Source organism: Melospiza melodia, chromosome 1, assembly GCF_035770615.1.
Source record: "Melospiza melodia melodia isolate bMelMel2 chromosome 1, bMelMel2.pri, whole genome shotgun sequence".
NCBI lineage: Eukaryota > Metazoa > Chordata > Aves > Passeriformes > Passerellidae > Melospiza > Melospiza melodia.
In genome coordinates this window covers 70,782,640-70,795,106 of record NC_086194.1, presented here as the reverse complement: position 1 = coordinate 70,795,106, position 12,467 = coordinate 70,782,640, and positions in this window count along the sequence as shown.

Here is a 12,467-nt window from a genome sequence, read left to right as displayed (position 1 = left end):
CATTAGTAGGAACTGCCTTTGAACATATCATGTAGATATACCACACACACTTTCCCTTCACTGAAAAATTACTGTTTACAACAAATAAGCAATTGACAATCAAAATTGATTGAAAGCATCTTAAACATGTCAAGTATTTCATTGTAGATGATCTGTGATCCAAATGCTTCTTCCACCTTCGAGAGGGACAGAAGAATTCTTCCATATCATGATGGTTTAAAATTGTATCAACCAATGTTTTCTGCTGAAAAGATATCATCTATTTTTTTCTATTTTTGGAAGAAAATATTCCTAGACATACAACAGGTGAGAACTAAGTAATTTTAAAGAAACAAATGAAATGAAAATATTCTGTAAATAGAATGAAATGAAAAGCTGTGTTTTAAATAGGAGCTAAATATTAAACAGAATTTTTGTACCAGGCATTTGAATTACTGCACCAGCTCTTTTGCCCATCAAGAGAGGCATTTAGCATTTCAGTCTTTTCCAAGGTGTTCATGATCTGCTATGCTGATCTCTGTGTGTGCCTAGGTGTGTGTGGAGGGGGGGGCATATGAAGGGGAGTGTGTATGTTTGCTTTACAATTGTTGTGGCAGATTCATGCCTCAGCTCCACATTTTGTTTTAAAAAGGTCACACCGAGTGGATATGAAGTTTACTATCAACAAGAGATCGATTCCCAAATCATCCATTTGACTCTCCCTTATAAATCATGTGCTTTGTTGCATATTTTATCAAATATACTTTCAAGCCAGATGGAGGAAGGAGGATGTGGGAATCCCTCCACCATCTTGCAACTTTTATGTAAGTAGGTTTTCAAGAAAATCATCATTTCTCTTTTAAATATGTCTGGAACAGGCATGATGGTAGTGTCAACCTGTTGGAGTTTTTGTTGCTGGAAGAAGTTGTACAAAAGGATTGGTTTTTACGTTGACCAGTTACTGAATCAAGCGCAGGAATACATTGGAAATTTAGCTGGGGGTTCCTTTTCCCAGCAGACTACTTCTAGAACGAGCTTGTACACTGAAGCTGACTCTTTTGCTCTCTTTTTGTTTCTTTCCTATTTTCTTGGCTTCTTTGCCACTATCTAGACAATTTTGGAACTTTGTTCCCAACTAAAATGGTTTCAATAGTCTGATTGTGATCATACATTTTTACAAGGAATTTTTAAAATCTTTCCTCGAGTCCAGAAAGTCAAGGACTTAGATCTTTTTCTTCCCTTATCAATATTGCCATGAAATTGATAAATAAAGACCAACTCTTTATTTTTGTTTTTAACCCACGTAGATAATTCCCATCCATTAATCCATTTTGTGGACCAATAGCTGCCATTCTGATGGAAGCTGTCACTTCTTAACAATAGGCATTCTGTGACTATGTTGACAGCACTTTGGGTGAAGATCCTAACTGGTCTTAGATATACATAGGGAGAAATTTGCTCAGCCAGTGTCAGTCTTAAGCATGCGTATCAGAAGATCTTTCTAGAGCTGGGAATTTTCCCATGAAAGGGATTCAGTTAGGGAAGAGACACTTGTGCCAGAGTTTTACATTCTTCTTGAACACTGCTTAAGGAACTTAGATGCCATGTCCATTTGGATCTCTGTCTGCACAGAACTTTGTCATGCCAGTGCTTTGAAATGCATCTTGAAGAGAATTCACTAGCACAGAATGAAAGAGAGTGGAAGGGGTTGGTGGGGCTAACCAGGCCCAACCCCCCTGCCTAAACCAGGATACCTAGAGCCTCTTGCCCAGGATTCTATCTGGGTGTACTTTTAATGTCTTCAAAGATCCAGGCTCCACAATCTTTCTGGGCAGTCTGTGCCGTGGTTCAGTCACCCTGACAGTAAAGAAACATTTACTGATGTTCAAAGGCAATCTCCTGTATTTCAGTGTGTGCCCACTGCCTCTTGTCTTTTCCCTCAGCATCACTGAAAAGACACTGATTCCCTCCCCTTTGCACTATTGCTTCCATATGTATGTGTGATGCCATGTAGAGGTATGTCAAAAACCTCCCTGAAGCCCAGGCAGAAAATATTCCCTTCATCTACCAGTCAAGTTGATTCATCAGAGGAGTTTAAAGTGATGTTCAGCATGAAATTCCCCTGAAAAATCATGCTAACTACATTATTTGGTCATCTGTCATGTGCCTGGCAAGGATTTCCAGGAAGAGCTGCTTCATCAACTTCCTGGGGATAAAAAAGAGGCTGGCTGGTTTGTACTATGGCGAGTCCTCTTAATTGCCTTTTTTGAAGATGGGTGTCATTTGCTAACATCCACTCTTTAGCCTCTCTTGTCGTCTACATCTTAGCAAAACGCTTTTCCACTATGTCTGGCTAGGAAAAACTGTGCCAGCACAGAAAACATCTCCCATCGTGTTCTAGAAGTTTCACGGATGTCTGCCAAGTGTTTGGCAGGAAGAAAAGAAAAGTTGTCCAAAACAGCTTCCAATCGAATGTTCCTGTGATTGGAAAAGTCAGGAGAGTGCAAAGTACTGTTTTCTATCAGTTGGCAAGGTGCGCACACAATCCCAGTGTTGTACAGCTTGCTTCTTCACCTTCCCGAAGCTGCCGCTCTCGCCTGCTGCCGGAGCCCAAGAAGCGGCTTCTTCGCGCAAAGACGATTGTGCCGCTCACAGTGCTCTCCTTAGCGCGGCTTCTGCCGAAAGACGCCCGGCAGCGGCTCTTACCTCCGGAGAGCATCCTACCTTCGTCTTTAGCTCCTCTTCTCATCTACACCTCGGCAAAAAGCTTTTCCACTATGTCTGGCTAGGAAAAACTGTGCCAGCACAGAAAACATCTCCCATCGTGTTCTAGACGTTGCACGGATGTCTGCCAAGTGTTTGGCAGGAAGAAAAGAAAAGTTGTCCAAAACAGCTTCCAATCGAATGTTCCTGTGATTGGAAAAGTCAGGAGAGTGCAAAGGTACTGTTTTCTATCAGTTGGCAAGGTGCGCACACAATCCCAGTGTTGTACAGCTTGCTTCTTCACCTTCCCGAAGCTGCCGCTCTCGCCGGCTGCCGGAGCCCAAGAAGCGGCTTCTTCGCGCAAAGACGATTGTGCCTCTCACAGGGCTCTCCTTAGCGCGGCTTCTGCCGAAAGACGCCCGGCAGCGGCTCTTACCTCCGGAGAGCATCCTACCTTCGTCTTTAGCTCCTCTTCTCATCTACACCTCGGCAAAAAGCTTTTCCACTATGTCTGGCTAGGAAAAACTGTGCCAGTACAGAAAACATCTCCCATCGTGTTCTAGATGTAGCACGGATGTCTGCCAAGTGTTTGGCAGGAAGAAAAGAAAAGTTGTCCAAAACAGCTTCCAATCGAATGTTCCTGTGATTGGAAAAGTCAGGAGAGTGCAAAGGTACTGTTTTCTATCAGTTGGCAAGGTGCGCACACAATCCCAGTGTTGTACAGCTTGCTTCTTCACCTTCCCGAAGCTGCCGCTCTCGCCGGCTGCCGGAGCCCAAGAAGCGGCTTCTTCGCGCAAAGACGATTGTGCCGCTCACAGTGCTCTCCTTAGCGCGGCTTCTGCCGAAAGACGCCCGGCAGCGGCTCTTACCTCCGGAGAGCATCCTACCTTCGTCTTTCGCGTCTTTTGTAGTCTACATCTTAGCAAAACGCTTTTCCACTATGTCTGGCTAGGAAAAACTGTGCCAGCACAGAAAACATCTCCCATCGTGTTCTAGAAGTTGCACGGATGTCTGCCAAGTGTTTGGCAGGAAGAAAAGAAAAGTTGTCCAAAACGCTTCCAAACAAATGTTCCTGTGATTGGAAAAGTCAGGAGAGTGCAAAGGTACTGTTTTCTATCAGTTGGCAAGGTGCGCACACAATCCCAGTGTTGTACAGCTTGCTTCTTCACCTTCCCGAAGCTGCCGCTCTCGCCGGCTGCCGGAGCCGAAGAAGCGGCTTCTTCGCGCAAAGACGATTGTGCCGCTCACAGTGCTCTCCTTAGCGCGGCTTCTGCCGAAAGACGCCCGGCAGCGGCTCTTACCTCCTGAGAGTGGCAGCTTCGGGAAGGTGAAGAAGCAAGCTGTACAACACTGGGATTGTGTGCGCACCTTGCCAACTGATAGAAAACAGTACCTTTGCACTCCTGACTTTTCCAATCACATGAACATTCGATTGGAAGCTGTTTTGGACAACTTTTCTTTTCTTCCTCCCAAACACTTGGCAGACATCCGTGCAACTTCTAGAAAACGATGGGAGATGTTTTCTGTGCTGGCACGGTTTTTCCTAGCCAGACATAGTGGAAAAGCGTTTTGCTAAGATGTAGACTAGAAAAGACGCGAAAGACGAAGGTAGGATGCTCTCCGGAGGTAAGAGCCGCTGCCGGGCGTCTTTCGGCAGAAGCCGCGCTAAGGAGAGCCCTGTGAGCGGCACAATCGTCTTTGCGCGAAGAAGCCGCTTCTTGGGCTCCGGCAGCCGGCGAGAGCGGCAGCTTCGGGAAGGTGAAGAAGCAAGCTGTACAACACTGGGATTGTGTGCGCACCTTGCCAACTGATAGAAAACAGTACCTTTGCACTCTCCTGACTTTTCCAATCACAGGAACATTCGATTGGAAGCTGTTTTGGACAACTTTTCTTTTCTTCCTGCCAAACACTTGGCAGACATCCGTGCAACTTCTAGAACACGATGGGAGATGTTTTCTGTGCTGGCACAGTTTTTCCTAGCCAGACATAGTGGAAAAGCTTTTTGCCGAGGTGTAGATGAGAAGAGGAGCTAAAGACGAAGGTAGGATGCTCTCCGGAGGTAAGAGCCGCTGCCGGGCGTCTTTCGGCAGAAGCCGCGCTAAGGAGAGCCCTGTGAGCGGCACAATCGTCTTTGCGCGAAGAAGCCGCTTCTTGGGCTCCGGCAGCCGGCGAGAGCGGCAGCTTCGGGAAGGTGAAGAAGCAAGCTGTACAACACTGGGATTGTGTGCGCACCTTGCCAACTGATAGAAAACAGTACCTTTGCACTCTCCTGACTTTTCCAATCACAGGAACATTCGATTGGAAGCTGTTTTGGACAACTTTTCTTTTCTTCCTGCCAAACACTTGGCAGACATCCGTGCAACTTCTAGAACACGATGGGAGATGTTTTCTGTGCTGGCACAGTTTTTCCTAGCCAGACATAGTGGAAAAGCGTTTTGCTAAGATGTAGACGACAAGAGAGGCTAAAGAGTGGATGTTAGCAAATGACACCCATCTTCAAAAAAGGCAATTAAGAGGACTCGCCATAGTACAAACCAGCCAGCCTCTTTTTTATCCCCAGGAAGTTGATGAAGCAGCTCTTCCTGGAAATCCTTGCCAGGCACATGACAGATGACCAAATAATGTAGTTAGCATGATTTTTCAGGGGAATTTCATGCTGAACATCACTTTAAACTCCTCTGATGAATCAACTTGACTGGTAGATGAAGGGAATATTATCTGCCTGGGCTTCAGGGAGGTTTTTGACATACCTCTACATGGCATCACACATACATATGGAAGCAATAGTGCAAAGGGGAGGGAATCAGTGTCTTTTCAGTGATGCTGAGGGAAAAGACAAGAGGCAGTGGGCACACACTGAAATACAGGAGATTGCCTTTGAACATCAGTAAATGTTTCTTTACTGTCAGGGTGACTGAACCACGGCACAGACTGCCCAGAAAGATTGTGGAGCCTGGATCTTTGAAGACATTAAAAGTACACCCAGATAGAATCCTGGGCAAGAGGCTCTAGGTATCCTGGTTTAGGCAGGGGGGTTGGGCCTGGTTAGCCCCACCAACCCCTTCCACTCTCTTTCATTCTGTGCTAGTGAATTCTCTTCAAGATGCATTTCAAAGCACTGGCATGACAAAGTTCTGTGCAGACAGAGATCCAAATGGACATGGCATCTAAGTTCCTTAAGCAGTGTTCAAGAAGAATGTAAAACTCTGGCACAAGTGTCTCTTCCCTAACTGAATCCCTTTCATGGGAAAATTCCCAGCTCTAGAAAGATCTTCTGATACGCATGCTTAAGACTGACACTGGCTGAGCAAATTTCTCCCTATGTATATCTAAGACCAGTTAGGATCTTCACCCAAAGTGCTGTCAACATAGTCACAGAATGCCTATTGTTAAGAAGTGACAGCTTCCATCAGAATGGCAGCTATTGGTCCACAAAATGGATTAATGGATGGGAATTATCTACGTGGGTTAAAAACAAAAATAAAGAGTTGGTCTTTATTTATCAATTTCATGGCAATATTGATAAGGGAAGAAAAAGATCTAAGTCCTTGACTTTCTGGACTCGAGGAAAGATTTTAAAAATTCCTTGTAAAAATGTATGATCACAATCAGACTATTGAAACCATTTTAGTTGGGAACAAAGTTCCAAAATTGTCTAGATAGTGGCAAAGAAGCCAAGAAAATAGGAAAGAAACAAAAAGAGAGCAAAAGAGTCAGCTTCAGTGTACAAGCTCGTTCTAGAAGTAGTCTGCTGGGAAAAGGAACCCCCAGCTAAATTTCCAATGTATTCCTGCGCTTGATTCAGTAACTGGTCAATGTAAAAACCAATCCTTTTGTACAACTTCTTCCAGCAACAAAAACTCCAACAGGTTGACACTACCATCATGCCTGTTCCAGACATATTTAAAAGAGAAATGATGATTTTCTTGAAAACCTACTTACATAAAAGTTGCAAGATGGTGGAGGGATTCCCACATCCTCCTTCCTCCATCTGGCTTGAAAGTATATTTGATAAAATATGCAACAAAGCACATGATTTATAAGGGAGAGTCAAATGGATGATTTGGGAATCGATCTCTTGTTGATAGTAAACTTCATATCCACTCGGTGTGACCTTTTTAAAACAAAATGTGGAGCTGAGGCATGAATCTGCCACAACAATTGTAAAGCAAACATACACACTCCCCTTCATATGCCCCCCCCTCCACACACACCTAGGCACACACAGAGATCAGCATAGCAGATCATGAACACCTTGGAAAAGACTGAAATGCTAAATGCCTCTCTTGATGGGCAAAAGAGCTGGTGCAGTAATTCAAATGCCTGGTACAAAAATTCTGTTTAATATTTAGCTCCTATTTAAAACACAGCTTTTCATTTCATTCTATTTACAGAATATTTTCATTTCATTTGTTTCTTTAAAATTACTTAGTTCTCACCTGTTGTATGTCTAGGAATATTTTCTTCCAAAAATAGAAAAAAATAGATGATATCTTTTCAGCAGAAAACATTGGTTGATACAATTTTAAACCATCATGATATGGAAGAATTCTTCTGTCCCTCTCGAAGGTGGAAGAAGCATTTGGATCACAGATCATCTACAATGAAATACTTGACATGTTTAAGATGCTTTCAATCAATTTTGATTGTCAATTGCTTATTTGTTGTAAACAGTAATTTTTCAGTGAAGGGAAAGTGTGTGTGGTATATCTACATGATATGTTCAAAGGCAGTTCCTACTAATGGCCAGGCTGAATTCCAGTAAATAATGTCCCGAATGATATTTTGCCGCCTTCTTTGGCACTTCATGAAATCTTACCCCGATGAAGTGCTGAAACACAGAGATTTTCTCTTAGAGAGTGTCTCATGTTGTAACCTATCCCATGGATTTTATGCTGTAATTCTTATCTCTTTTAAAATTTACTATCTTCTGTACAGTTTTCATGAAACTTTCTGTTACAGTAGTGAATAGCACAGATAAATGTCATTTTGTACAACTTTGAATTTACCCCAAGAGCTGAGAGAAAACTTGATCCTATACTTCAATCCGAGTTTCTTCTATAGTCCAACTTTGTTTCTCTACCATCAAGCTTCTCCTTTGTTGCTGCTCCAAGCCCCGTCCAAGGTGACCTTGAATACTTTCAGGGATGGGACACCCACAACTTCTCTGGGCAACCTGTTCCAGTGTTCCAGCACTCCCACAGTAAAAAAGGCCTTCCTTTCATCTAATATGTGTAGGAAATCATAAATCTAGGCATAGAAGCTTGGAGTGCAAATTTGAAATTCTTTGGATTTGAAGCACATTTTATATGAATACTGACTTACAGATGACTAAAAGATGTTGATGGGCATTTGAGCTGACAAGTTTTGAAAAAGTGCACGGAAATTAAAATTGAAACCACTAAAATTAAAAACTCCTTGCCATTTTCTTTTTCCTCTCCTATTCAAAATTGCATATGTCAGATATCAGTGCTTCATGCAAACCTCTCAGATGCTCTCAGAGAAAAAGCTTTTCTTTCAGACTAAGTTGCGGTTGACGTAGAACACTAGCAGGAGTGAAAGATTTTCTGGGCATCGGGGCAGCCCGTTCTCCTTGGATTTGTGTGCAGAATGCATTTTATCCAAACTGGAAAATAGATCCCAGCTCTGTTCTATTCATCATTCTTACTTCATCAGGCCAGAAGATTCTGTGAAAAGTAGCCTGTGGACCTTGAAGACAGCGCATGTGAACCAGATGAGAGGTGATAGAGAAGTTGAGGGAGAGAAGAAAGAGCAAGAGGCTGAAACCAGAAAGTATTTCTCCACGTGATCATGGAAGATTGCAGGAGCCACTTGGTACTATCAAACCAGCCCAACTTGGCACTGGTGCCGCCATGGGTCTGGTCACCATCCTGCCTATCGTAGCTTTTCACGAGCCAGCCGGTCACTCCCAGCCATAGGCCCCCAGACAAAAACCTCGGCCCGTTTCCCTGGAAAACAAAAGTAAGCTGCCCTGCTTCTGGATGGCAGATTGTAGGACGCACTTGTTACTATCAAACCCGCCCGACTTGGCACTGGTGCCACCACTGGTCTGGGAACCATCCTGCGTATCGTGGATTCTAAAGAGCCAGCCGGCCACTCCCACCACAGGCACCCAAACACAAACAACGGCGCTTTTCCCTGGAAAACAAAACTCGCCTGCCAACTTTTTGATGGCAGATTGCAGGAGCCACTTGGTACTATCAAACCAGCCCAACTTGGCACTGCTGCCACCATGGGTCTGGTCACCATCCTGCCTATCGTAGCTTTTCAGGAGCCAGCCGGTCACTCCCAGCCATAGGCCCCCAGACAAAAACCTCGGCCCGTTTCCCTGGCAAACAAAAGTAAGCTGCCCCGCTTCTGGATGGCAGATTGCAGGATCCACTTGGTACTATCAAACCAGCCCGACTTGGCACTGGTGCCACGACAAGTCTGGGAACCATCCTGCGTATCGTGGATTCTAAGGAGCCAGCCGGCCACTCCCAGCCACAGGCCCCCAAACACAAACAACGGAGCTTTTCCCTGGAAAACAAAACTCGCCTACCAAAGTTTTGATGGCAGATTGCAGGAGCCACTTGGTACTATCAAATCAGCCCAACTTGGCACTGGTGCCACCATGGGTCTGGTCACCATCCTTCCTATGGTAACTTTTCAGGAGCCAGCCGGTCACTCCCAGCCATAGGCCCCCAGACACAAAGCTCGGCCCGTTTCCCTGGCAAAGAAAATTAAGCTGCCCCGCTTCTGGATGGCAGATTGCAGGAGCCACTTGGTACTATCAAACCAGCCCGACTTGGCACTGGTGCCACCTCTGGTCTGGGAACCATCCTGCGTATCGTGGATTCTAAGGAGCCAGTCGGCCACTCCCAGCCACAGGCCCCCAAACACAAACAACGGCCCGTTTCCGTGGCAAACAAAAGTAAGCTGCCCCGCTTCTGGATGGCAGATTGCAGGAGCCACTTGGTACTATCAAACCAGCCCGACTTGGCACTGGTGCCACCTCTGGTCTGGGAACCATCCTGCGTATCGTGGTTTCTAAGGAGCCAGCCGGCCACTCCCAACCACAGGCCCCCAAACACAAACAACGGCGCTTTTCCCTGGAAAACAAAACTCGCCTGCCAACTTCTTGATGGCAGATTGCAGGAGCCACTTGGTACTATCAAACCAGCCCAACTTGGCACTGGTGCCACCATGGGTCTGGTCACCATCCTGCCTATCGTAGCTTTCAGGAGCCAGCCGGTCACTGCCTGCCATAGGCCCCGAGACACAAACCTCGGCCCGTTTCCCTGGCAAACAAAAGTAAGCTGCCCCGCTTCTGGATGGCAGATTGCAGGAGCCACTTGGTACTATCAAACCAGCCCGACTTGGCACTGGTGCCACCTCTGGTCTGGGAACCATGCTGCTTATCGTGGATTTTATGGAGCCAGCCGGTCAGTCCCAGCCATAGGCCCCCAAACACAAACAACGATCCGTTTCCCTGGCAAAAAAGTAAGCTGCCCCGCTTCTGGATGGCAGATTGCAGGAACCACTTGGTAGTATCAAACCAGCCCAACTTGGCACTGGTGGCACCTCTTGTCTGGGAACCATGCTGCGTATCGTGGTTTCTAAGGAGCCAGCCGGCCACTCCCAACCATAGACCCCCAGACACAAACCTCGGCCCGTTTCCCTGGAAAACAAAAGTAAGCTACCCCGATTCTGGATGGCAGATTGCAGGAGCCACTTGGTACTATCAAATCAGCCCAACTTGGCACTGGTGCCACCATGGGTCTGGTAAACATCCTGCCTATCGTAGCTTTTCAGGAGCCAGCCGGCCACTCTCAGCCATATGCCCCCAAAAACAAACCACGGCCCTTTTCTCTGGCAAACAAAACTCAACTGCCCCTCTTCTGGATGGCAAATTTTAGGACGCACTTTGTACTACGAAAACCGCCCGACGTGGCACTGGTGCCACCTTGTGTCAGGGAACCATCCTGCATATCGAGCTTTTTAAGGAGCCAGCCGGCCACGCCCAGCCATAAACCCCCAAAAACAAACCACGGACCATTTCTCTTGGAAACAAAAATCCGCTGCCCCGCGTCTGTATGGCAGATTGCAGGAGCCACTTTGCACCATCAAACCAGCCCGACTTGGCACTGGTGCCACCTTGGGTCTGGGAACAATCCTGCATATCGTGGATTCTAAGGAGCCAGCCGGCCACTCCCAGCCACAGGCCCCCAAACACAAACAACGGCGCTTTTCCCTGGAAAACAAAATTCGCCTGCCAAATTTTGATGGCAGATTGCAGGAGCCACTTGGTACTATCAAATCATCCCAACTTGGCACTGGTGCCACCATGGGTCTGGGAACCATCCTGCCTATTGTAGCATTTCAGGAGCCAGCCGGTCACTCCCAGCCATAGGCCCCCAGACACAAACCTCGGACCGTTTCCCTGGCAAACAAAATTAAGCTGCCCCGATTCTGGATGGCAGATTGCAGGAGCCACTTGGTTGTGTCAAACCAGCCCGACTTGGCACTGGTGCCACCTTGGGTCTGGGAACCATCCTGCGTATCGTGGGTTCTAAGCAGCCACCCGGCCACTCTGAGCCACAGGCCCCCAAACAAAAACTACGGCGCTTTTCCCTGGAAAACAAAACTCGCCTGCCAACTTTTTGATGGCAGATTGCAGGAGCCACTTGGTACTATCAAACCAGCCCAACTTGGCACTGGTGCCACCTCTGGTCTGGGAACCATCCTGCCTATCGTAGCTTTTCAGGAGCCAGCCGGTCACTCCCAGCCATAGACCCCCAGACACAAACCTCGGCCCGTTTCCCTGGCAAACAAAAGTAAGCTGCCCCGCTTTTGGATGGCAGATTGCAGGAGCCACGTTGCACCATCAAACCAGCCCCACTTGGCACTGGTGCCACCTTGGGTCTGGGAACAAGTTGGGCTGGTTTGATAGTACCAAGTGGCCCCTGCAATCTGCCATCCAGAAGCGGGACAGCTTACTTTTGTTTCCCAGGGAAACGGGCCGAGGTATTTGTCTGGGGCCCTATGGCTGGGAGTGACCGGCTGACTACTGAAAAGCTACGATAGGCAGGATGGTTACCAGACTCATGGTGCCACCAGTGCCAAGTCGGGCTGGTTTGATAATACTAAATAGCTCCTGCAATCTGCCATCCAGACCCGGGGCAGCGGATTTTTGTTTGCTGGAGAAAAGTTCCGTGGTTTTTTTTTTGGGGGTATATGACTGGACGTGGCCGGCTGGCTCCTTAAAAAGCTCTATACACAGGATTGTTCCCTGACCCAAGGTGGCATGAGTGCCAAGTCGGGCTGTTTTCGTAGTACCAAGTGCGTCCTGCAATTTGCCATCCAGAAGCGGGGCAGCCTACTTTTGTTTGCCAGGGAAACGTGCCGAGGTATTTGTCTGGGGGCCTATGGCTGGGAGTGAGCGGCTGGCTCCTGAAAAGCTACGATAGGCAGGATGGTGACCAGACCCATGGTGGCCCCAGTGCCAAGTTGGGCTGGTTTGATAGTACCAAGTGGCTCCTGCAATCTGCCATCAAGAAGTTGGCAGGCGAGTTTTGTTTTCCAGGGAAAAGCGCCGTTGTTTTTGTTTAGAGGCCTGTGGCTGGGAGTGGCCGCCTGTCCTCGTAGAATCTACGTTACGCAGCATGGTTCCCAGAGCCAAGGTGGCACCAGGGCCAAGTCGGGCTGGTTTGTAAGTACCAAGTGCATCCAGCAATCTGCCATCCAAAAGCGGGGCAGCTTACTTTTGTTTGCCAGGGAAACGG